This window comes from Corvus brachyrhynchos, unplaced genomic scaffold (assembly GCF_000691975.1).
Source record: "Corvus brachyrhynchos isolate BGI_N302 unplaced genomic scaffold, ASM69197v1 scaffold258, whole genome shotgun sequence".
Lineage (NCBI taxonomy): Eukaryota > Metazoa > Chordata > Aves > Passeriformes > Corvidae > Corvus > Corvus brachyrhynchos.
The window spans coordinates 1,214,091-1,237,694 of NW_008240122.1; the positions used below are offsets into that span (position 1 = coordinate 1,214,091).

The following is a 23,604-nucleotide window of genomic DNA, read 5'->3' on the forward strand; positions in this document are numbered from 1 at the left end:
AGTATTATGAAGAATGTTTGTCTAAGTCCTAATAGTCATTCATGGATATGGGGTTATTTAAGACAGATTCCTTTCCTAGGTTGCTCAAAAAACAGCTTCCTAGACAGCAAAATGCAAAATGTCTGTTATATCAGCTTACAAAGACAGAGCATATATATATATACACATACACACACACACACAAACTCAAATACCTTTTAGTCATCCACAGTAATCTTTTCATGTCTGCTCCTCTGCTTCTACAAACGTTGAAGCAAAAATATATGTATTTGCAGCTTATGAATAAGTTTATTCTCTGCATTTATTGGTAACCTACAAATTATGTTAAGATCAATGGAAAAGACCTTCCATTCTTTCAGGGTGGCTCCCCTAAAATTTGGGAGAGAGGAGCATGGACAATCCCTTGATGTTCCAAGGGGAAAACAAAGGGTATCAGAACATACTTCAAAATAGCTACTAATACTGGAAAGATAGGTGTTTGCTTGACCAAATATCTTCTGGTGTCTGTCATGGGCTAATAACTTCTCTGTCTGCATTAAGATAGTGAGGAAGAGTATAAGCCCTGACACCTGCAAGAGAATTTTATTTGTGTGTTTCCTGAACATGTTCTGTTTTAAACAAGTTTCAGTAATTTCTCTGGCAGTACTCAAGACACTGGTGTGAATAGTTTTTCAGAATTCAGAGATTTCTTGCTGCTATCCTGACCATTTCCTCTGTGTGATTTGATCTCACCATTCCATTCCAGATGAATTAGGAAATTAATAAATGACAACCAGGAGTTGAGCATTTATTGCTTCTACTTATGTTAAAGAGTTGCCTCACTGAGCAAAGGCAGTGTTGCACTGATAACATTTGCATCAATTTGAAGTCCACTGTTGTAGCAATTGTATAGTTTTCCTGTTCATAGCATGAAAGGGCGTTTTTCAGGCTGCTTGGAAAAGACCACATTATTGACTTTGTCAAGAAGAAAATTAGATCTACTGGACCAAGTTCTCCTTGCTGTCATTACCTACCAACCAGAAAAGCTGTATTTTTCTGGCCTTTTCAGAGCCCTCTCAGCGTCAAGCATAAGGCCTGACACTGGCTAAAAGACATCACGCTCTGTGAGCAAGAGGCAGCTTGAGGTTTGTTGGGCAAGCTCTTCAGCTCTGCCCTTGAGCACTCTGTTGCTAGTGATGCTGGGCAAAGCCTGAGGGAAGCATCAGACACAGCTGCCAAATTGTTTCAGTAAGGAGCACTGATGTCCAGTTAGAACTGGTACTGAGATACAGAGCTGGAGGCAGCTCAGGAGCAAGAAGCAAGTGACCCGCTGTGGACACCTCTTTGAAGGGGCTACCTAGGAGCCATGCACATGAAGGGCAAATACTATTCAGGACAGTGGTGCTGTAACAAAAATGTCTTCTTTTCTTCTTTACTCTCATTATATTTACTTCCATGTGCTAAGAACTGAATTCCAGTCCTTTGAGGTTTATCTTTAATGAGTGAATACATTGCCTAGCTGAGCAACAGCTAAACACCTTGAGGACCATTCACTGTGTACCGTTCTATAAAAGAAAAAGAAATTTGAAACCAAACCTCTCAGTTATCAGGGAGAATGTGACAAGGAGTAAATAAATGCCAGGCATGAATATTTGCCTGAAAGTTAATAAAAAGGTAGTAGCAAGGAGAGGCTACTCAAAGCACCTCTCATCTATGGCAGATGCTGTGTGCGATCGAGATCTGGGACTGGTGTGCGCTGTGGAATGGCAGATGGTTATCTCATTTAAGCTGCAGTGAATAAAACTGTGAGAAGGGCTGCCAGGCTTACTTCTACATCTGTGTTTTCTACAGACAGATGAAAGTCATTTTCTAAGAGCTGGCAATTGCTAGCAGGGTGTGCACCGATGGGCTCTGTCCAGAGGTGAAGGTCTTTTCCACAGGGGCTGAATGCATTTTTGGCAGCTTATGTTGTTCTGAAAAATCAATGGATTTTTGTAACTGTTTGTTATCTAAAGGCTGGGTTATGCTGTGCAGTGGTCTTCAGAGCAAGGTGGATTAGAAGTAGATTAGAGTTGCAGTAAATACGGCTTTGCATCAGGCTCTTGCTGTTTGAACTTTCTGCAGTTTGCAGTGCAGACCTCCTTATCACTGAGCTTCTCCAAGCCAGGAATCTGAGCAAAAGGAGTGTTTGTAGTTGGGGACCATGTTTTGGTTATGATTTTTCTGTTGGGTTTTTGTTGTTGTTGTTGGGGGTTTTTGTGTGTGTGTGGCTTGTTTTTTGTTTGTTTGCTTTTGCTTTTTGTTTTTTGGGGTTTTTTTTTCATATTCTGAGTACTTGTGTTGCAATATGAAGTGATGTCCATAAATCTGACCCCGAATGATTTCCTGGTGTGCTGACATGGTAAAGGCAGTGAGGTAGCCCATACCCTAAGGAAACTTGCAATACAAGCAAATAAATTAAAAAAAAAAATGGAAGGGCATAATGAGTCATGTGGGGATTATATGGTTTTCTTCTGGCTTTGCAACAGAAGGGAAAGAAGAACTCTGATTTCTCCTGTTGACATGCCAATATTCTGTCCATTAGTCCACATGAAAAGTAAATGATGCTTACGTTCTTTCACACAATTATATGCTGGTTACTGCCAGCTCACAATTTTATTAGGCTATCCATATGTTCTCCTGTTTTTTAAAATCTTAGTCCCTGGCTGTGTAGAATTACATGAGAACCTCTCAGGATTTATTTTTTTCGTTCTTGTTTTTATTTTTAACTACATCTAGACCTTAAGGAGGAAAGCTTAAATGTGTTTTGTGAATACAAATTGCTCAAAAACCAGAAGGCAAATAAAAGAATTAGAAGGGGTTGTTGCTTTGCTTTTTTTTCTTAGAGACATTGGGGTAGTTAGGCCAACGTCCTGAATTTTTTAAGACTGATTCAACATTTTTTGAATCCTTTGGCTTTTCTCTACCCTGGTTCTGAGAAGTCTCTGGAAGAGGAGTCCCACAAACCCACAGAACTGGGCCTGTTTTCTCTCTGATTTGATTTTGCTGCATTTCGTAGGAATCCTCATTCCCAGCTGGGGAGAATGAAGCACAGTTTGGAAGCTGGAGATGAACTTTGCTCAGGCACCTAATGTTAGAGGCTTAGAAATGCTTCCCTTCTGTCATGAAAAGCAGCATGACAGCAACAGGAATGAGAGAGGAAGAGAGATTTAGGAAAAAAGGAACGAAAAAGTGGTTGTGATACATTCTGAATACCGCTATGCTATTCCTTGGCTGCTGTCCTCTAATTATTAAAACATGCTGTTGGCTAATACACGTGTTTTATTCCCAGGGGGTTTGCACAGAATTATTCACATTTATGCGTTTCGTGTCTCATAAGCCTGAGTATGAATAACAGCAGCAGACACCTGATTGTCCTGAGCAGCCTCATGTCAGTCAAATAAATTCTCCAATTCAAGCCAACAGGTAGCAGTAGTTTCTGGAAATGGGATTTTGTCATGGAAGTAGCATTATTTAAGTTAGTTGTTCTAAAATATTGATGGTAGTGTGCTCATCACTTTTGCTTCTGGACAGGTATAGTTGTGTGGCAGTTCTAATAACCTAGGGCTCTCACCACTGTTAGCACAGGCAAACAGGGGAATATTAGTCTCTGACTCTGAGCAAGGCATAAGGCAATTCTGACTATGGATGAACTGATGGCCTGTAATGGATCTGAACAACTGCCTGCCTTCCACCAGTTACATTGAGGTTAGAGGCTGGATTAAAAGTACAGCTCCAGGAACCATTCTGCCTGTGAACTTCACAATCATTAGATATGAAGTACATTATTTTCCACGGGGGCTGGCCCTGATCCATCCTTCTATGCTGTCTTGATATTCCTTGTGGGACTCACCTAACAACAATGCCACTCATTGTTCAGATTTTTAAAAAAATTAAACAATAAACCTCACTAGATTCCCTGTGGACATTTGTCCCCACAAAAATGTCCAAACAGAAGGCTTTTACCTTAAGGCCACAGTTAAGCCTCCAATTAACAAGTACCCAGAGCCACACTAGACCAGAGTTATCTTCGTTATCTGGAGCAAGGCAAGGTGGCTCTCATGCATCTCCCTGGCTGAAATGATCCATGTGTTGGGCTTGCTTTGCATTTCTCCAACAGTGCAGGACAGGCAGTCCTTCCTGAGGCAGGCAAGCAGAGCCCTCCTTCCTCTCCTTGCAGAATAACTTAGCCTGGCTCCGGATCTGTCCCCTGGTGCTGCCTGGCTGCCTGCATGGGCTCCTGGGCAGGGCATGAGCTGCTGGTGCACCTTGCTGGCTGCAGCACAAGTTCCTGGGGAAATGCCAGTAAGTGTCTCCTTCCCTCTCACTGCATTATAGAATAATTTAGGTTGGAAAAGACCCTTGAGATCCAGCCAATGCCAATTCCATCACTAATCCACGTCTCTAAGAACCACATTGACATGTTTTTTAAATAACTCTGGGGATGGTGATGCATCTCACTTCTCCCTCTGCAAGCTGAGGGCTGCCATTGCTTCAGCCTTTACTGGCCTGCTCAGATGGTGGGAGTTTGAGAGCATCACAGCAAGTGGAAGAATTTGTACGCTTTAGAGCCCAGTACCAAGCTGGAGAGGAAGAAAGGGTGATAGATGTGGCATCTGATGCTATGGTAATGCACATCCATGTGCAGAGCTAGGGACTAGGAGACAGCAAAAAAAAGTCATATCAAACTTCATTTAGAAGTGGTTAAGGGATGCAACACAAGAGCAAGGAGCTCAAGGTGATACTGGCCAGGTGGTTCCCGGGCTCCTGGGTGGGCATGAACATTGCAGGGTGCCAGCCTCATGCTAGGGGTAGCTCTGGGACCCCAGGGGGATGATGGTGATACACCCTTCAGAAGCCTTTGCTCCAAATCTACTCACATTCCTCTGAATGCCAGGATTGGGTGTGCCCAAGACAAATATGCTATTTTACAATCCTACCACGAGGTTTTATGGAAAAAGTCTATCCATTGGTTTAAGCTTAACCAGACTTTGCTGTATGGAGAGCCGGGTGCCATTTCCTGCCAGATGATTTGTCCTGTGACAGCTACAAGAGAGGCTAATGAAAAATGAGAAGAATGTGCTGGCCATCTTAGCAGCTATATTTCACAGTGTAGTTTTGAAACCATTTGTTTTCTTAACTTCCCGAGGTCAATGGTTACGGGAGATGGATGTCACCACATGTGCTCATTTGGAAAAACAGCGATGGTCAGGCTTTAGGTTAGTGAACAGCAGTATGGGAAGGCAAAGAAATTAAAACAAAACAAAACAAATCCCCCCAAAAAGTAATTTATCTGTTTGGGACATGGTCAGGATTTCAAAAATCTCAATTCGAGATGTTGATTAGGCAAATTCCACAGGCCTTTCAGTTAAGCTATGATTTGTTCTAGATCTGAATAAACAATTCATAAATATCCAGAGTTACTCTAGGCTTTTAAAATTAACATTAAGGCTTTCTTGAATTCGAGTATGACTACAGATGAACTTCTATCTCTTCCAGAAGCCTTTTGATCTCAACTTAGCATGAAAACTTCTTATTATTCATCAGATACTGGAAATTGCACTCAGGATACCAATTGAGCACTTGAAGATATGAATTATTAAGGAAAGTATCGCTGCTATTGTTTATGGAAGTCTAAATGCTTGGAGGTTTTAAGTAAAACACATTTTGAATTTAATTGTGAGACTAATTCAAGCAGAGAAAGTGCAATAGTAATGGTTTTCGCACTTACATAAAAGCCTCACTGCCAGCTCCAAACTATTTCCCAAATAAGGACATGCATCCTCATTTTACAAACAAGGAAGGCTGATGTAATTTATTGGTGCTTAAGTGCAGGGCTAAAGACCCCGAGCCAGCTGTTAGCAGGGCCAAGAGGGAGCGTGGGTCTCTGTGCTCCCCAGCCAGTGCCAAGCCCAGGCAGTACTGGGGTGCCTGTGGCTGGCTCAAAGCCCCCGGGACTCCCACAGCTTTTAAGCCCAACATGGCTTAGCCTTGTGACTGCTGGATGGAAGTGCCGCCCGGCTGGATGTGCTCCCTCCCTGTGGTACAAGGCACCACCGGGCTGGGACTGTCCGTGCTGAGCTGGCAGCAGCAGTGCCTCCATTTGAGTCAGTTGTGGGATTTGTCACCCACTGGCTCTTCTGGAAGGGATGTCGGCTGGCTGTCCGACGTAGGGAGCTGGGAATATTCTGCTTCTGGCAATAATAAAGAGCAAGGCAATGCTCCCTCCACTGCTTCAGCTTCCTGGCTGCATCATGCAGCGCATTTGGTGATACTCAGTGCTGGCTAGTGATGAAAAAGAAATGAATTGGAAGGAAAGAGTATGACAAAAACGAATGGTATGGTATAACAGAAACTGGTTACAATGCGTGAGACGCCAGTGCAGAGCAGTTATGCTTAAAAATGCTGAACAGATGGCATAGGACAATGCAAAGATTGTTTAACATTACCCTGAGGTATAGTGAAATATTGTCAGGTGTGGGAATGGAGTGAGATTTTCCAAAGAGGTCTTCTGGGACTGCTCACACACCCCAGCGTGTTGGCAAGCGTTGGGAGACAAATTGAAACTAATAGCTGAGCAGGTGAGACCAACAGGATCTGCACTCCTGTTGTTAAAATGAGTCTTTAATAACACAGGGTGGGACAGTGCCGTGTACTTGATAGCTATTTTTGTTGCCATTACAACTAATTTGTTTTATGTAGACATTGGAAAAGATAGATTACTAGTAACAGAGGTGATTAATATGTTAGGCAGAAACACTGTAGCTCTTCTTTCAGATGCCAGTGTCCATACATAGGAAAATTTACAGGGAGCTGTGAGCTCTGGCAGCCACTTTAGAGTGCCAGAAATGAAGGCACTTAATAGATTTAAACCAAACTTCAACATAATACATTTTAATCAAGAAAGACCCTGAGCAGTCTGCTAATCTTTTTTAAAAAACCATAATTTTTACAATTGGTTAGTTGCACAAGCATTTAAAAAAAGTAATTACACTGGATTTTTAAAATGTTAATTCCTGTATCACATTAAAATAATTAAGAAAAAGTACTACTTCTTTCTTGACTTCTGTTTGAAAGTATGAGACAAAAGTTGTCTAACAGTTGCATGTGGCTTCTGTGGGATCAGCCCAAGAGTGTTTTCAGTTACAAGAAAAAATGCTCTAATTTTTTGAGAATTATATTGGCTTGGGATGTGATGGTGATAGAGAAGTGCTTTCTGTTTTATTCATAAAAAGAAAAATTTTTGGAGGTCATATGTCAAACTTGAGTTTTTCCTTTTTTCTACAAAATCAGCAGGTGGTACTTGCATGAAAACTCTATTCTTCTAATTTGCAAAAATTCCCAAGAAGAAAATATATGAGAGAGCTGCAGTTGGTTCCAGTGTGAAACTTGGCAAGAAAACTTTTTGCCTGCAAAAATCAAGGCTTACTTATTACATTTGGCACTTATTCTTTTTCATTATGCAATAAGGACATGAAACATCTACTGGATGCTCCCTAGAGATGGACAAAGTTCTCCCTTGAATTCTTTCTTACAAGAAGTGTATGCTCATAATTTTTTAAAAGGTTTCCATGAAATAAAAAAGTGAAAGCTGGAAATGTTGAGAAGTTGTTGGGGATTTTTGGTCATGCCTAAACAAAAACCCAAATAAATAATTTTTTGACAAAATCCCAGAAAAAAATCAAAGACTATTGTTTATTTATTTAATTTCTGCTGAAAGATTTTGGGAGCTGTTTTCTCTCTGCTTGTCAACTCTCCTAACCTCCTCCCTTCTCCTGGAAGCATATTTTTTTTTGCCAGGACCACTCCATAAGCTTTTGTTATTGTTTACAAATATTAAAATGCTCAGTGGGAATCTACAGTTTCTAGGAGTTGCTGCCTGTATTGTGTTTTGAAAGTCCAGGTTTATAAACTTAGGCACTGTGGCTGTTAAGAGTTTGAATCTGCAGTTTTGGACACGGAAACAGCTTCCCTGTGAATGCCAGATGTTAAGATACAGGGACCAAGCCCAGTTGCTGTTGGCCTAGAATTCCTTGGGGTTTTGATTCCCTAAGAGAAGATGGTTTGGTGGTGGACTCTGGGGAAAGGCCATGCCCTGGAGGGGGATTTCATCCCACTCTGGGCCAGCAGGAGATGACACAGGACACAATAACCCTGTTATGTGCCCTTCTGGGAACCTTTTTTTAGCTTTCAGATGCTGCCTGAAGCTTGAGGAGGCTCCTCTAATCCAGTCTCCAGTAGGCACAGGCCATTAAATACTGCTTCTTGCTATTCCCAAGGAGAGCTGTAACCTGCTTTGCTTTATAGGTTGCCCAGCGATGTTGATGCCCCAACCCTGGCAGTGTGCAAGGCCAGGTTGGACATGGTCTTGAGCAACTTGGTCTGGTACGAGGTGTCCCTGCCCATGGAAAGAGGGGGTTGGGACTGGATGATCTTTAAGGTCCATTCCAACCCCTTAACATTCTATGATTCTATGTTTCTATGATTCTTGCCTTTGAAACTCGCCTTTGAAAGTGATTCTCCTCATGCAGGCACTAGAGCCCAAAAAGCTCTAAGGGTTATTGCAAGCCCTTTCTTAACTTGTGGCACCCTCCAAGAGCTTCGCAGACATCCCCTTTCCTCTGACACCCGATTTACTGCTTTTCCTCCTCCCGCTGTTATTGCAGGTCGACAGCACCCTGGGGCAGTGACAGTGTCCCTGTCAGAGGTGTCGCTGTGTAACACGACTTTCCTCTGGGGGGTTGGTGGCCCAGCTACACCAGTGCCAGGACTGATGCCTGACAGACAGACGAGGATATCAGTTGGATGTACTTTGCATCTTTTTTGCCTTTGTCAGGCTTCCAATTGCTTTTTGAGTGGGGAAAAATGACTGATGTACCATCGTTTTTTCGGAGAATAAAATAGTCGACTGAAGTGGATGTTGAAAATAAACAGATAAATGACATCAAAATGAAACGTGAATACCTAGGCATAGCTTCGTCACTAAAAGTTTAAGAAAAAATTCACAGGAAGCAAAAGAATACTTTTTCTTTTTTTTAACACAAGCAACGATAAAGTAAAGAAAGCACAGTGCATCCAGCTGAGAAGATCTCGACACTGAAGTTTTATCTTTAGTGCTTTACTTCTCCGTGACTGCAGGTAGTTACATGGTGTCCCTAAAACGAAATTAAGCTTCCAGAAAGAACTCAATGACCCTATATCTGATTCTTCCCTGCCTTATACCTTACTTAATGTAAGTAGCATGGCTGATGTTAACAGGGCTAAAATCCAAAACTGAAGAATAAATTCTTGTGATGCGTTTCTGCATTTACTGAAAAGCACATCTGTCAATATTTTTAAAAATCAAATCATCAAATTAAAATAGCAATTGTTTCTCATAAAATAAAATATACTGCGTGTCCCAGACAATACATATGTGGGAATTAATCTCAACCAGGCAAAGCCTTATTTAATTGATTAAGTTTTAGATACGGTAAGTAACCACATTGGAGTCAAGGCAATAAAGCTAAACATATGCTTTGCCTCTGCAGAGCTGAAGCCTTAAAGCTGTAAAGGTATAAAAGAGCTGCTTGGCTGGAAACCATCAAATTTGTAACCTTTCACTCTTTTACTACAAGCAAAAGAAAATACCTTGTATTATCAACAACTTAATTTATGGTGAATTTAAATGCAGTTTCCAGAAAATAGCTCCCATTAGGATCTAATTAGAAGACACTGCCGCTTTTTCTAGCATACGTTACTCAATTCCTCATGAAGTTTGTGGGAGTTAAGGGTAGGGACCATATTGTACCATGAGCAGGATTCAACCTCATACCAAACTGTAAAAATTGCCCCCTGACATTTTGGCCTCAGGTCCTTGCAAATGCTCATTTCAACAAAAAATTTCTACCTAAAACATTTAGCATAGATAGATCTAAAAGTAAAGAGATATTTTGCATTCAAAAATTCTCTCATCCCGCTTCCAGAAGCTGCTTGGATGCAGCTGGTGCCTGTGAGGCATCAAGGACTACTGGCAGCGGAGGAGGGGTGTGAAGGTCGGTGTGGCCATGAAACCCTGGTCGGTCTGATGGGTCCAAGGCTGACAATGAGCAAGCACCTGCCTTGTAATCTGACTCTGAAACTCTTGTGTGGCCTCTCTGTTGTGGAATATTAGGATCTAGATGTGGTGTTTCAAGGTCTTTAACTTCTCCCTGGTTCTCACCTCACATGCTGAAAATAGCTGGCATCCCAGAGTGATGGCAGTGAAGGATGGTAAGAGATGCTTGCTCTTTCCCCTCACTCCCATTGACCTGTTTAAGTCAGGGGTTCAAAGCCATGCTGATAAAGGTAATTTCAGCCCAATTTTAAGGCTAGGTCCCGGGGGAAAAAAAAAAGTGAAAGCCCTAATTTTTCTATTTGTGGATTTGCAGTGTGCTGCTTATTTTGGATCATCTCTGATGACAGCTCGGAGTTACTCTGTCATTATGCACCGTGCCACAGTCATGATGACATCTTGTAGCGGAGTGCAAATAACATTTATTTTTCAGGCAAAATATAGACCTAGTGGTTTTTAAATGTTTATTTTTTTGTGCTGTTTCTTTTTTTAAGGATTTTTTTAGATTATATTGAACCTATGTCAGGAGTAATATTTGCCTGGTTTATACGATACTGGCGGCAGGGCAGTGAGGCTGCTGTGCCTCAGCTGCGCTCAGAGTATGTGAGGGCTTTTTGTGGAGACCCTTGCATCCCTCCCAGTCCTCACGCTGCTCATGTCTGGGCTGGGGCTCTTGGGAGCCTGGGATCTGGCTACTTCTACGCTGGTGAAAGTAAGCCATGGTCTGATCCCCCAGCAGGGCAGCCCTATGGGATGCTTGCTGCCCCATGATAAGCACTGAAGCACAACAGGGGATTTTTGGGAGGGATGTGTACTTGTACTGAACATGTGTCACAAATATTTTATGTAAGAGGGCGTGTTTTTTGTTTGAATGTTGAATTTGGGCTCTGCTTTGAACCGTATAGTTTGAAAAACTCAGAAACCACAGATGTATCAAATAATCATATCAATATTATTCCAGCATCTATTTTATTCATGCATAAGAATGCATGTACGTATGTATATGTATATATATATAAACATATATATATATTTGGACAGGTTATATATAATTGATCTGGAGCAGGTTCTGAATTGGTGCAATATTGGTCTTGTTTCAATGAAAGCTATGCAATTTATATGAAGAATCTGGCTTTTTCAATATTAAACTACCGAAATATATGCTTGGCTTCACACATTCACCAGACCTTCTGCTACATGAAATAAAGTACATACAGCACCAGACCTTCATTCAAATCAAAAGCTTATTTTACTTAGTCCAGAGTGTTCCTTTGTGGACCTTTCCCATTTTTCATAAAAGATGATGTTCTGTTATAAATGCAGCAGTTTCAAAAACAAAGGGAAAAAAAAAAAGATGAAAAAAAAGGGAGAAGGAAACCAGAGTAAAAATAAAACAACATATTCCTCAAAATTAAAACCAGGATGATATTCGTATGCAGGCTGAGAATGTTTTGGACTGATACATGAGTGTGTATATATATACACACATATAAAACATGCAGACAACTAGATGTTAGTCCAAAACATACACAGTGCTATGTCTGCCAGAAAGGAGTTTTGTTCATTTGTGAATTTGTGAACTCTTATCCGATTAGACAGTTTTAGATAATTTTTATAAATATGTAGGTAGTTTACAGTGGGTAGTGAAGAGCGTAGGAAAAATTTACCTGTATCATCTCTGCATTTATTCTGATCCAGTGATTAAGAGTTTCACATGGTCAAATATGGAAAATGGTTGGAAAATGTAAAATAAAACTAATAGTAGCTGGTTGTACAGAGCCCCTGGGATGCGATTCTCTGCCTGCAGTGCTTTAGTGCTACAGTACTAAATAAAAGTGTGCTCCCTGAAAAGCTGCAGCATAAACTGCCTTGTGTTTGTACCTGCAAAAGCAGGTCTTGTTCCCAACCTTTTCCATTTTACAATTGAATTCTTTTAAGAATAAGATCTGTGCATGGAGAGAAGAGGAAATATTTAACAGGGAGGAGGGAGAGCTTGTGACAAAGGAGCACTAGCATCTGGAGGACAGACACTGCAGCTTTTGAGTACATGGATGTAAGAGAGTGGAACAGAGAGCTGAAGGCCAGTGCATTTTCTTTCATTGGGAATCATACAGCATTGCCAGTAATCCTTCCCATCACTTATAGCTGTGCTTCCCTTGGCTCTAGACTTTCCCTGTCATCAGGGACAGGCAGAAAACATGAAATCATTTAATTAGCCTTTCAGCTGGAAGCACTTTAATCTGCTGATAACAATCAGTAATTGGGAAGGGTGGAATGAAGCAGCTGTAATACTTCATGATTTTTTGGGGGAAGTGGGTAAATAATTAATCTCACTTGTCTTTGTTTTGGTTTTTTTTTTACTGGTAAAATATTATTCAGGGAATTCAATCAATGTGTTACACATCTTTCAAGGATTTTGATGCTCTTTGTAAACTGCTTCCCTTACAATGACAAATTGCTGATCTGTCACTCCAGTTAGTTGACCCTACACTCTTACACAGTGTGGACAGACAAGGCATGTAATTTCATTCCTACTTGCTTTGCACACTTTTCCTTGGCCTGCTGGCAAAAGCCCTCTGGTGCCAGGTCTCACATTCCAGCTGTTGTGCATTTATCTTACTAGCGGACAAACACTTTATCATCCCGTAACTTTTTTTTGGAATGGGGCTTCAGGGCAGACAATATTTGTGGGAAAATCTGCAGAGTCTTGCTGTGCCTTCTGACACAGGATGCAGTGTTTTGCCTCCCTGCCATTTAGAAAGGTCCCAGACAGACAGATTTGGCTAAAGAGCACCAAGCCCCCTGTGCTGAGCCTGGTTGCTGCATGTCCCTGTTAGACAGAGCAGCACTGTGTGCTCAGTGCTAGGGATGCTCCTCACCTGTCAGTGCTGTGCTGTTTGCAGTGGCAAGCTGCTCACAACCTCACCTCTCTCTCTGTAATTGCCTCCTGACAGCTACCTGCACTTCCTCAGCCCCTTTTCCAGTGAAACCTTAAACCAGGTGAAACTTGCTCAGTATCAGGTTTCACTTCCAAATTGAAATTCAAAGCTAAAATAAGCCCTGGGTCTTCCAAGGTTCACCAGCCTCTTGTCAGCCTAACACTCAGAGTCATACAGTCTAAGCCAATTTAGGGCAGTGGAAATAATATGGCTGAGACATTTCTCATTGCTTTTGTCCACACTTGCCTTTAAAAAAAATCATTTACTCAGAATCTTTTTCCTTCCTATTTGCATGTCCTCTATGGAATAGAATGTATTGATTTTGTCATTACATCAAGGGCTTATGTCTTAGGCACAGGACAAATGCTTATTTTTTAATGAGTGACATAGTGTTATAAGTTAAAATGTATGACAGAAAAGTACATAATTCACGACTGTGTCCAAGACCTCTCACTGAACAGAGTTTTGTTTGGGTGAAAATAAACGGGCAAGTGCAATTAGGAACAAAGTCTGTACACAGGGATTATTTTTGGTTATTTTTAAAAAGAATTCTTTTCTTTAAGAAAAAGAAGGAATACCGACTGTAGTTTACTTTGGATAATTCTGCTAAGCAGCTGGGCTTTCAGGAGATTATGTAAGCTGATCTAATTGCCAAACTTCTGATTCTTGTTTCTTGCTAGCCATAATTTAATTCTATATTAAAGTTTCTGGCTTTCACCCGTAGTTACTCATGATTTGTGCTTTGTGTAGGGCCAGGGATGGTGAGTAAACTGTAACTATGGTAATCCTGAAATTCTTCTATTCCTGTGCCAGCCATGCAACCCATCAACATCCTAGGTGCATATTAGAGCTGCCTTAAGGCTATTCTAACTTATGCCTGCTCAACTCCCACAGGAATATCCACACAGCTGGGAGGAACAAAATTGTCATTGCTGCACAGATTTTATTTATTGTTCCAGGGTAGTATTTATGCCAGCTATATTTCACATTTATTTTGAAATCAAAGGTTTTTAAAAGTGGTAATGTCATAAAGAACTCAGACAGTTAAAAACATGGGAGCTACAAAACTTGTCAGAGCCGAGTATATTGCAGATATCCAATTCTATACTTAAGCTGCATTAAATATAGCAATGGGAAAAGTGGGGAAAGCATCCATGTGATAAGGCACCAGCTGTGAACAGTTTGGTGGTCTGCGAAAATGCTCCTACTGTTGCAACTGCTGGAGGAGTGACCTGGGGGCAGGAGGGGTGAGGGAGTCCTGGTAAGAAATCAGAACAAAAATGCAAACACAGGCCCAGCCACAGAGGCAAGTTTATCCCTGACTGAGACTGTGATCTTTCTCCAGCACATAGAAATGACCATCCTACACTGTTCTGGTGAGATCTACTCTGAAAGTTCAACATTTTAACAGCCCCAGAAGGTCTCCCCTGGTGACTGTGGTGGGTGTGGAAGTATGAGAGCAGTTAGGTTACTGTATCAAATCTGAGAAAAGTTGTTGATAGGAGAAAAGAACTCTGTTCTTGATTCCCATTGCTATTCTTAGAGAAACTAGTGTTCTGGTCACAGCTGGGGCTTGACTTCTTTCTTTGCTTGACCCTTGGGAGGTCACAGATAGGTCCTGAGGCAGTGTGCTGACATCCATGGGGCACTTTAGCCTAACAAACTGCGGGGATAGACATGGCAGAATGATGGCCTGTGTTTCTTGCTCTCCTCTGAGGAGCTCAGCCAGACTCCTAGCCCTGCCCTGTGTTATCTGTGCTGTCTTTAGCACTGAGCAAGGCTGGTGCCTTTCATTCCTGCCCACAGTTTCTAGTGTAGCCTTGGGGGTGCTTCTTCTGCCTCTCCCCGTCCTTCTGCCACCCTTTAAGTGGACTAACTTAGTACTGTGGTCTCCTTTCTGATCCTAGGAGAGATTAAGGTGTTGCCACTACTCCTGAAAGAGTGCGGTGTGTGGACTGTGTCACAGATGGGGTCACACGTGTTTCCTCCAAGCATATCCTGCCAAAGGGAAAACTGAAACTGAGCCTCTGGTCTCATCTACCCTGTGGCTGAGTGATCCCCTAAGGGATACAGTGACCTCCCCTCTGCCTAGTAAAAGCCCATATTCAGCTTGGTGGCCTTCTACTCTTACCTTTCCCATCTCCACCTCTTCTCTAAAACCATGAAATATGAGGCTGTGGTGTCCTGGAGCATGGAGGACATGAACCCTAGGATCTCTTTGCTGTAACTGGATGTAGCAGGAGTCTCAGCATGGGTACAAGTCAGCTTAAAGGACTATATGATTAGCATATCCTATGCATATATTCAGGGATGTGAGATATGATTTTCACCACCCCAAAGAAATTCCATAATCTGCAAATATTCCTGTCTACTCCTTATCCTGTCTTTCCTACTAACAGTTGGTTATTAGAATTTGAAAGTCTCTTTCAAGAAACACTTGTGAGAAATCAAAAAGAGATTCTGGGAGTCTTGTCTATGGCTTGGGTATTTTCCCCTTAGCTTGATTTGCAATCACTCATTGTGCATGAAAAAAAATCATTTCGGAAAAATCACAGTAAAGGACAGGGTACCAAACTTCCCCCTCTGTGTGATAATTCATGTTTATTGCTCCGTTTTTTTTCTACTGATTCTATATTATTCACTAGAAACTTGTTTGCCATTAATTATTAACAGGATCATTAAAAGGCTGAACAAGGACTACAGAAGGAATCCTTGCATTGAATACTGGAGCACATCTCCACCTGCTTTGACAACCAGGTATCTTGCCTCTGAATTCCATTGCAGGCTGCATCAGAGCCACCAGCACCTTGGTCTGACTGCATCAGTCTTGTCCCATGTCCCATGTCTGCAGTGAGCAAACCTTTGTAAGGCATCAGGTTCAGAAGAAAAGCAGTGCAATTGCTGACTTACCCATGGGAAACCCCTTACTCTCACCTCCAGGAAAGATGCTCTTCCTGGAGTTCTCAAACTGATGCATTCCTACTCACAGGGACTGCAGTAAGCAACTGTGTGGTGCACATTTGCACTAGTAAATACAAATTCTTTTAAGCAGAAAATGATAATAGGTAATATGATTTGAAACAACAACCTCCTTGAATTCAAACTACTTCTTTATCAACAGGCTAGTTAATTTGTTTACCAATTATCTAGAGGACTCCCTCTCACATTTTGACCAAAATGTGTCAGTAAGGTGTCCCTGCTTCTCCTTTATTCATGAATTAGCTTTTCATGCACCTGCCATTACTGTTGGGTTTCACTGACAAGCAGAGGCAAAGCTTTTCTCTTCTGGAGAATTATTGAATTACATTTATTTTCTCATGCTTTTTACTTGTCTCTCTGGAAGAGATCTCAGGTTCACAGGCTTAATGCCTGAGTGATCCACAGAGCCCCATTTCCTGCACATTTCAGTGCTCCAGGTAACAAAAGTCATCTCTCTCTGGTCTCTGAAGTGGAAAAGCTAACTGTTCCCTTCAGAATGAAAGGGGACTTTTGTTCCTACTTTATTACTTATGACTAATGATGTTATGAAGGGTTTGCTGTTGTACCTCTGTTCTTGCTGCTGCTGCTGGGGTGTCTCACAGCGTGCATTCATTGGCTCTTTTCTACACTTCCAGTGAATGTGCTCTTCCCAGCATCACGCTGGACTGCCTGGCACATGCCATGGTTCAGGAAAAATCCTCACTACTTTGGTGAGAGTGTGTGTCCTTCATACTCCAGATGACCATTTCCTGCTCAGGGAGGATGACTCCCACAGCCTCAGGTGTGGGTTTTAGAAAGCAAAAGGTGCAGCTATGGTCTCTGCATCTGCCTAGGGCCAGAGTTACCTCCAATTCACCAGTGTCTGGAATTGCTTGTTATTGGTTCCTGTAAATTGTCTTATTTGTCTGAGGGCTGCCCAGATGAGCAGCAGACGCTTGAGAACTCTAAATATGAGTCAGCCACAGAGTTCAGAGATTAATCTGTCCCTTTGGGGTGCTGAGCAGCCAGCAATCCAAACAGCTTGTTGTAGGAGGCTTAACAATGCAGAACAGCTGATTTCAGATTCATCCATTGAAAACATACATTCATGTTGCTGGATGTTGGAATAATGCTAAATCACTTTAATCTAAACCACATTTGAATACAACTCCCACAGTTTAAAGGGCACTGAATTAATCTTGGAGTAACAGAGTTGCCTTGTAAAATGAATTTGTGTGATGTTATAAGAAACTTATAAGAAACTTGACTGTGAAGGGGGCAGCTCTTTGAACTTGTAAACCCTCACTGTTTAGAAATATATAGCTGGTTGAACACAAGACTAAATGCAGCAGAATTCAAACAAACTATTCCTCTGCTTTCCCATATTTTAATGTGCTCATCAGTGAATATTTATGTACAAACCCTGTAGCAGAGCACAGTCGGCATTTCTCAGCTGTCTCCAATTGGCAGATGGATGAAGAATTTGGTGCGCTCCCATTCAATTGAAAAAAGTAACTAACAGCCTGCTAGGTCGTTTTCTCTCAACATTAATCCATCATTATCACCTGAAGTGCAGTACTTTGAAGACTGAGGAAGGTCCATATTTCAATTTAAATAATGCCTAACAGATATAAGCTTGACGTTTTCAGTTCCCACTAAAGCTTAAAGAGCTGACAACATTTTATTTTGTTGAGAATATATCTTTTCCTCCTCAAGGATTTTTGTACAAAGACTTAGCCATAGGTATGCTTTTATGGTAACCAGAGAAGAACCTAGTTATTCAGAAATGCCTTTATTTCATAGGGCTTTTAATTATCATTGTGTTAGAATATCTTTTTGCTGTTAATTTATAGGGTTTTTTTTTGTAGGGTTGTTCCATTGTTTTTGTTGTTTTTGTACGGTTTTTTTGAGGATGGGGTTTGGGGGGGCATTTTTTTGGTTTCTTTTTTTTTTGTTGTAATCAAAACCTTCATGATCTTGGAAAAGGAGAATGCTGGTAGATACCTGATTTGTTCTGGAAGGAAATGCAGGAATCTGGTTTTGCAGCAGCCAGATGGGTTTCAGCCTGGATTTGTCATCCAGCAGAGGTAAAGGGAGGCAGTAGCCTCTTTTGGGTAAAAGGGAAGAAATTATCTCTGTGGAAATCCTTTTGGAAGTATAACATGGATTCTTCAAACCTGTGGAGCGAGTCCTGCTCTGTGTGGCCATCAGGACTGTCACAAACAAAGGGACTGGGATATTGCTGGTACTCTATACCCAGCAGGAGTTTGGAGAGGGATCCCACTGTACCGGGATGCACTCAGCCCTTCCTTGCCTCTCCCCCAAGGCACATGTATGCACAAATGCATGCCAGGCGTAACACAGTTGCCAAAGGTTGAGAATGTCAGGTTCAGTCAGGTCTCAAGAACCTGCAGATGTTTCAAATCAAAATGTTACCTTAATAAGAGTAATTAGGTGTTTGAGAGAATATTTTGGTCTGGGCTGTTTGAATGGGAAAAACTATCTTTTCTCTAGCCTAGGCATTCTGTTCGTCTGAGCATCCTCAGCTCAAGCTTCTTCCCATAAGTCATCTGGAGAAGAAAGCTGGTGATTTTTCCCTGCAGCAATGATGGGTAGAATTTACTACCTTAGAAATGTCCAGATACAGAGTAAGGTGTTCCGAACAAATGTTGAGCAGCCTGTTTGCAGTGCTGCTGGGCCAGGGTGCAGGCGCTGCCCATGACATGTACTCCCCCGTGCCAGGCAGCAGGTGCAGAGCCACCCACGGCAGGAGGAAGTCCGGGGAAACAAAATCCCAGATGTACTTCATTTCACCTTGGGCATGACAAAAGCATGTCTTGCAGCAGCCACATGGACTCCAGTCTGAATCTCTCATGGAGGGAAGATGGTAGCTCCTTTTCAGAGGAAGGAAGGAGCTGCAGCTGTTAGAGACCTGCTGCCTGAAAAGCCATGGGAGAAAGGGGAAAGCATTTCTACACAGCTTCCCACTCTTCCTGGGAGAGTCCTTGGAGCCCCAGCCACTTCTGCTGCATGTAATTCACTGTTTAGCTTTGAGGATTTTTTCCTCCTTACTCTACCATTCCTTAGAGAATCTACCTCATGCTGAGCAGTTTTGCATAGTCAATTATTAACTATGCATTATTTCAAAAAAGTGCTTTGAAATAATTTCCTTTCATTTATTTTAGGGAAAAAAGGCGAAAAAAAACTTTTCCCACCAATTGTAGTTTCCTTTACTAACATATTTTGCATGAGATTGTTGTTTTATGGGATATTACACAGCTCATTAACTTTTGGTACAATTGGTATCCAACAGTGTAATCAAATCACAGGCTATAAATAAAAGGAAATTTAAGGTACAAAATATTCGCCAAGCCTGTCTCCTAAAACATCCAGTTTTTTGATGCATCTTGCCAGCTCTGCAAATTCTAGTTTATCTGCTTTGGTTGAAATGATTACCTGTCAGAAGAACCTATTCCTATGGATAGCAGAATATAAAACGTTTTTAAACACACTGTGCTAATATCTTATGAACACACTGACCTCTTAAAGGATATTCTCAAAAGTATGAAGACAAACACAACAATAACATTTATAAGTAGAAAGGCTCAAAGAAGACAGGCAATTGAGCAAGAGTGCCAGTGTTTGAACCTGGAACTTCATACAGCTTTTTTAGAAGTTACTGTTGTGTATTTTTCTGTCTTCCACAAGATGTAAAACATCACTAATCTGACTGTTTTTCTACCCATCTAGATTTATACTGCATTCCTCAGCGTGGTAGCTTAACCTTACTATCTCAAAGCTTTATATCTATTCAGATATATCATCATTAGGTGATAGGTGGCCTATAAAATAAAATTCAGTAGGATGAATTTGTAGCTCCATATATAATTATCTGATCCTTATGAGACATTATCAATTTATTTCCACCATCTCTGTTGGAGGTGCACATCAGGTAAAGAGCTGACAGTAAGCACTTCAGACAATTTAAATATATTTATGTGGAGAGAGACACAGAGAGACTTATATATATACATATTGGGAGACATAAATATGTACATGTTCAGATGCTGTCCTTTGAAGAAAAATGTTTCAGAGGAGTTGTTGGGCTCTCAGAGAATGAAGGAGAGGGCCTATTAAAAGGGTCAAGCCTAGGCTTGAAAACCAATATTTTATCCAGAAGGAAACCCATGGATTTATCATATGTACATGTATGTATAAACACGTATGCATGTGTATCTTTAGATCAAAATATATCTTTATTTCCATGCACTGAAGGCAGAAGACACATCCAGGCAGGTAACATTGGCCAGACTTGTACTGACGCCCCGAGTGTCTGCCAAGCGAAAACCTGCCGAGACTCCAAGAGTGTAAGCCTGCTGCTCTATCTCTGCCTCCCTCAGCCTCCTTGCCAGAAAGGACACACTGCCTGGAGTGTCTCCTGGTGGTGTTAGAGTTGAGATCTCTCAGGGAGTATCCACAGATATATCATTTCTATGCTTCCCACATGTTTTAAAGTCCACACTCCAAACCCTTGTGCATTGTCTGTTGCTGTCTGTCATTCACAACTGAGAGAAATGAAGGACTATGAATAATGATAATGTAAAAAGCAGCAGGCAAAGGTAATCTACAGCAATGCTAGGTGGGGAGCAACATCTCTGACTGGACTTGGCTTGTGTTTATATGGGCTGCTATTAATAATAAACAAGTCTCTACTCCTTTGCCATATGATAAGCATCATGTTCAGTATAGAGTTTCAAGATTTGGATCTGTCATTGAAACCTCTGAAACAATATGTACATGACCAGATCTGAACTGTTTGGATTGTTAAAAGTCCAACTGTTCTGGCAAAGTCCACTACAGAGCCAGGTGCTGCTGCTGTGAGAGCAGCTTTTTACAGGCGCTCCAGGGAAAAAAGGTCACACTGGGCCAGGGTGGTTTTCAGTGCTCAGCTTCCCTTTGGTAATATTGTTAGACATGGAGAATATTTAAACAGGGTTTATGGCAACTGGCAAATCAATTGCCTTGAAATGATATGTATAACAAGGGAACTAAGGGAAGACTAAAAATATAATCCCTAATCTAAAGCATTTGACATGTTTCCTGGACAGTAGTTTGGTATTACCCAGATGTATGCTCACAGAGATGTCTGTGCAAATCAAAAACATCCATCATACTGAAATGAGCTTAATTATGGAAGTTTTGCTTTTCTAGTCAAGCTTTAATTTCAGTTATTCTTGATTTGCCATTACTTAGCTTCTCCTTTTACATTACATTCTGCTGCACATCCATCACACTAAAGCTGTTGGAATGACAAACGCAAAAAACCACAAAGCTGATTGCAAAAGATGGAGATGAAAATCTTCATCCCCCTGCATTTATAGTGGAATGCACTCCTTAATCGTTGCAATATTTTTAATTTTTAAATTTATTGGATTTGAGTATGACTAGGGTGGTGTATGTGTTGTCAGATCCTGAGGACACCTGAGACCTACCATCACCCAAGCCTGCAGTGAGCTTGGACAGACTGGCCTTCGTGTCTCTGGTCAGGACAAAATACTGATCCTCCTGAGGTGAGAACTGAGATTCAGTAACCCACGTACAACCCCAAGAAGCTGGTGGCAAGATTATCTTTATCCACAGTAATTTCTTTTGTGTGTTAATTTGTTGCCCTGTGTGGGGGCCACACCTGTGCTGCAAAGAGGTTTGGGGTCAAACTCTTGCTCCTGCATCCTGGGACCCTGCACCTCAGAGCTCCTAGGCTCTGTGGGAAGACATCTGTGTGTTAGGAAGCTTCACTACAGGTTGAAATAGTCCCCAAAGGCTACCCCTGGTTTAAAACTTGGAAACAGTGTCATGCTGACTTTCTATAATGCATGAGGAGTAAAAGTAGATAATTCCATGCTGATTACTCAAAATTTTTCAGTTGCACAATTTAGCTTGATACAACATATGTTTATCTGACGCCCTGCTCATCTGAGACATTCAGAAGGACTTGATTCATCTGCAGAAAACCTTGAAGACTGTTGCACATGGCTGAAATCTGTGCTCCTATAATAGAAAAGTTCCTTAATGGTACCCTCATTCTTTAAACAAATTATAATTAGAACACCAGTAACCTCTTTTAAAATAGCTGTATCACTTCTGTATCCATTTATTTCAAATTCAAGATGCTGCTGAAAACTCCCTTTGGGAATTCTGGGTTAAAAAAATCCCTTGCCATGAAGTGAAGAATATGATAAAATCAGTTTTAAGCAGCTCTGTCATGCTTGCAAGCAACATTTTGCAGTGCCAGTTTGGGGTGTTAGTGCCCAGGATGCCAGCCTGGCTGGCACTGGACTGCCCATCCCTACAGAAGCTGCAGGGAGTGGCATATTGCCTGTGACAGGGAACAACCACAGACGGTGGCCACAGTGACCTGTACAAGAAAATAGTGAAATATCATCACTTGCTTGCTCCCCTCCCAAGTTTGGGAGGTCTTTGGCAAAGTCCTTGTCAAATGCCATGTTAGTTAATGTGAAAAAAATGTGTAAGGACAAAGAACAGTCTAAGTAAGTGTGTGCATATGTATATATATGTATATATATATATTTATATATACACACACACACCCACACAAGATACTATTATTGTTGGCAAATCATGCAGATACTCAGATTCTCCTCAGAGTGATGTCCTTGATGAGCCTTTCTAAATTTTTTTGCAAGTGTGACCTCCTAGGAGCATACCTCTGCTCAGGTGAACCTCATCATTACTGTTGGCCAGTAGCTTGCTGTTTTTACTGCTATAGAGGAAATAGGAAGCAGCTGTAATTAACAGATATGAATTTATACACCTCCTGCAGAGTCTTCAAGGAGCTGGGATTTACTACTGGTTAAAGAAAAGTGGTTATGCCCTGGTTAGTTAGTGTAAGATTTCAATTTAGTTTACTATTTCTAAGTCTCGTTTGGGCAGTAATCATTCTGCCCGTGATACTTGCAAAGGCATTTTTTTCCCTTCCTGTTAATATTCAAGTAAGTTTATTTTTAGAGTACTTCTTTTGTTTTGTTTTGTGAAAATGTAAATAAAGTAGGATGGACATAGGTTTCCATTCCCAAAAGCCACATGGAGCATTTATTTCACACATCACAGCAATTTGAGGCAAAATCTTATTATTGTAATGAAAATACAGTTACTACACCAAGCAAGGGGGAATGGTGCAGCTACTCTGATGGGCTTCAGGTTAAGTGGATTCTTAATGTTCACTTTAATTAATTCCCATGAATAGTTAAACAGAGCTCAAGGTAGCTTTAAGGTAGTGTGGTGTCATATTTGCTGTGAAACCTTCTAAACGAGAACCTGTGTCCGTCAGGACAGTAAAGGGAAGGCACCAGCCTGCTTGCCACTCTGACACCTTATTTGTAACATAATTATTTAAATTAATTTTTAATTTTATTTTCTGCTCTTGTTTAGAGCTAGCCACGGTAACTTAATATGTATGGTTTTATTACTAGTGCTAAACTTCCCCTGCCCAATAAAAGCTGGACAGGTGGCTAGTCACCATTTTATGAGCAGTTAAACCATTTAGCACATCGCCACTGGTTTTGCATTAGCACCAAC

At 41.3% G+C, this 23,604-nt stretch overlaps 1 protein-coding gene across 6 annotated transcripts in view; it reads left to right on the top strand.

The window, feature by feature from the left end:
- PKDCC (protein kinase domain containing, cytoplasmic) overlaps positions 1 to 23,604 on the top strand; it is a 119,358-nt gene that overhangs the window by 35,355 nt on the left and 60,399 nt on the right. For 4 of the 6 annotated variants that reach the window (XM_017744889.1, XM_017744885.1, XM_017744884.1 and 1 more), the window contains 2 exons: positions 15,724 to 15,807; positions 21,477 to 21,578. The exons of 1 other annotated variant lie outside the window; for it this stretch is intronic. The gene's annotated coding sequence lies outside the window, so the exon portion shown is untranslated. The remainder of the gene's footprint in view (positions 1 to 15,723; positions 15,808 to 21,476; positions 21,579 to 23,604) is intronic. One more of the 6 variants, XM_017744886.1, reaches the window with a different exon arrangement.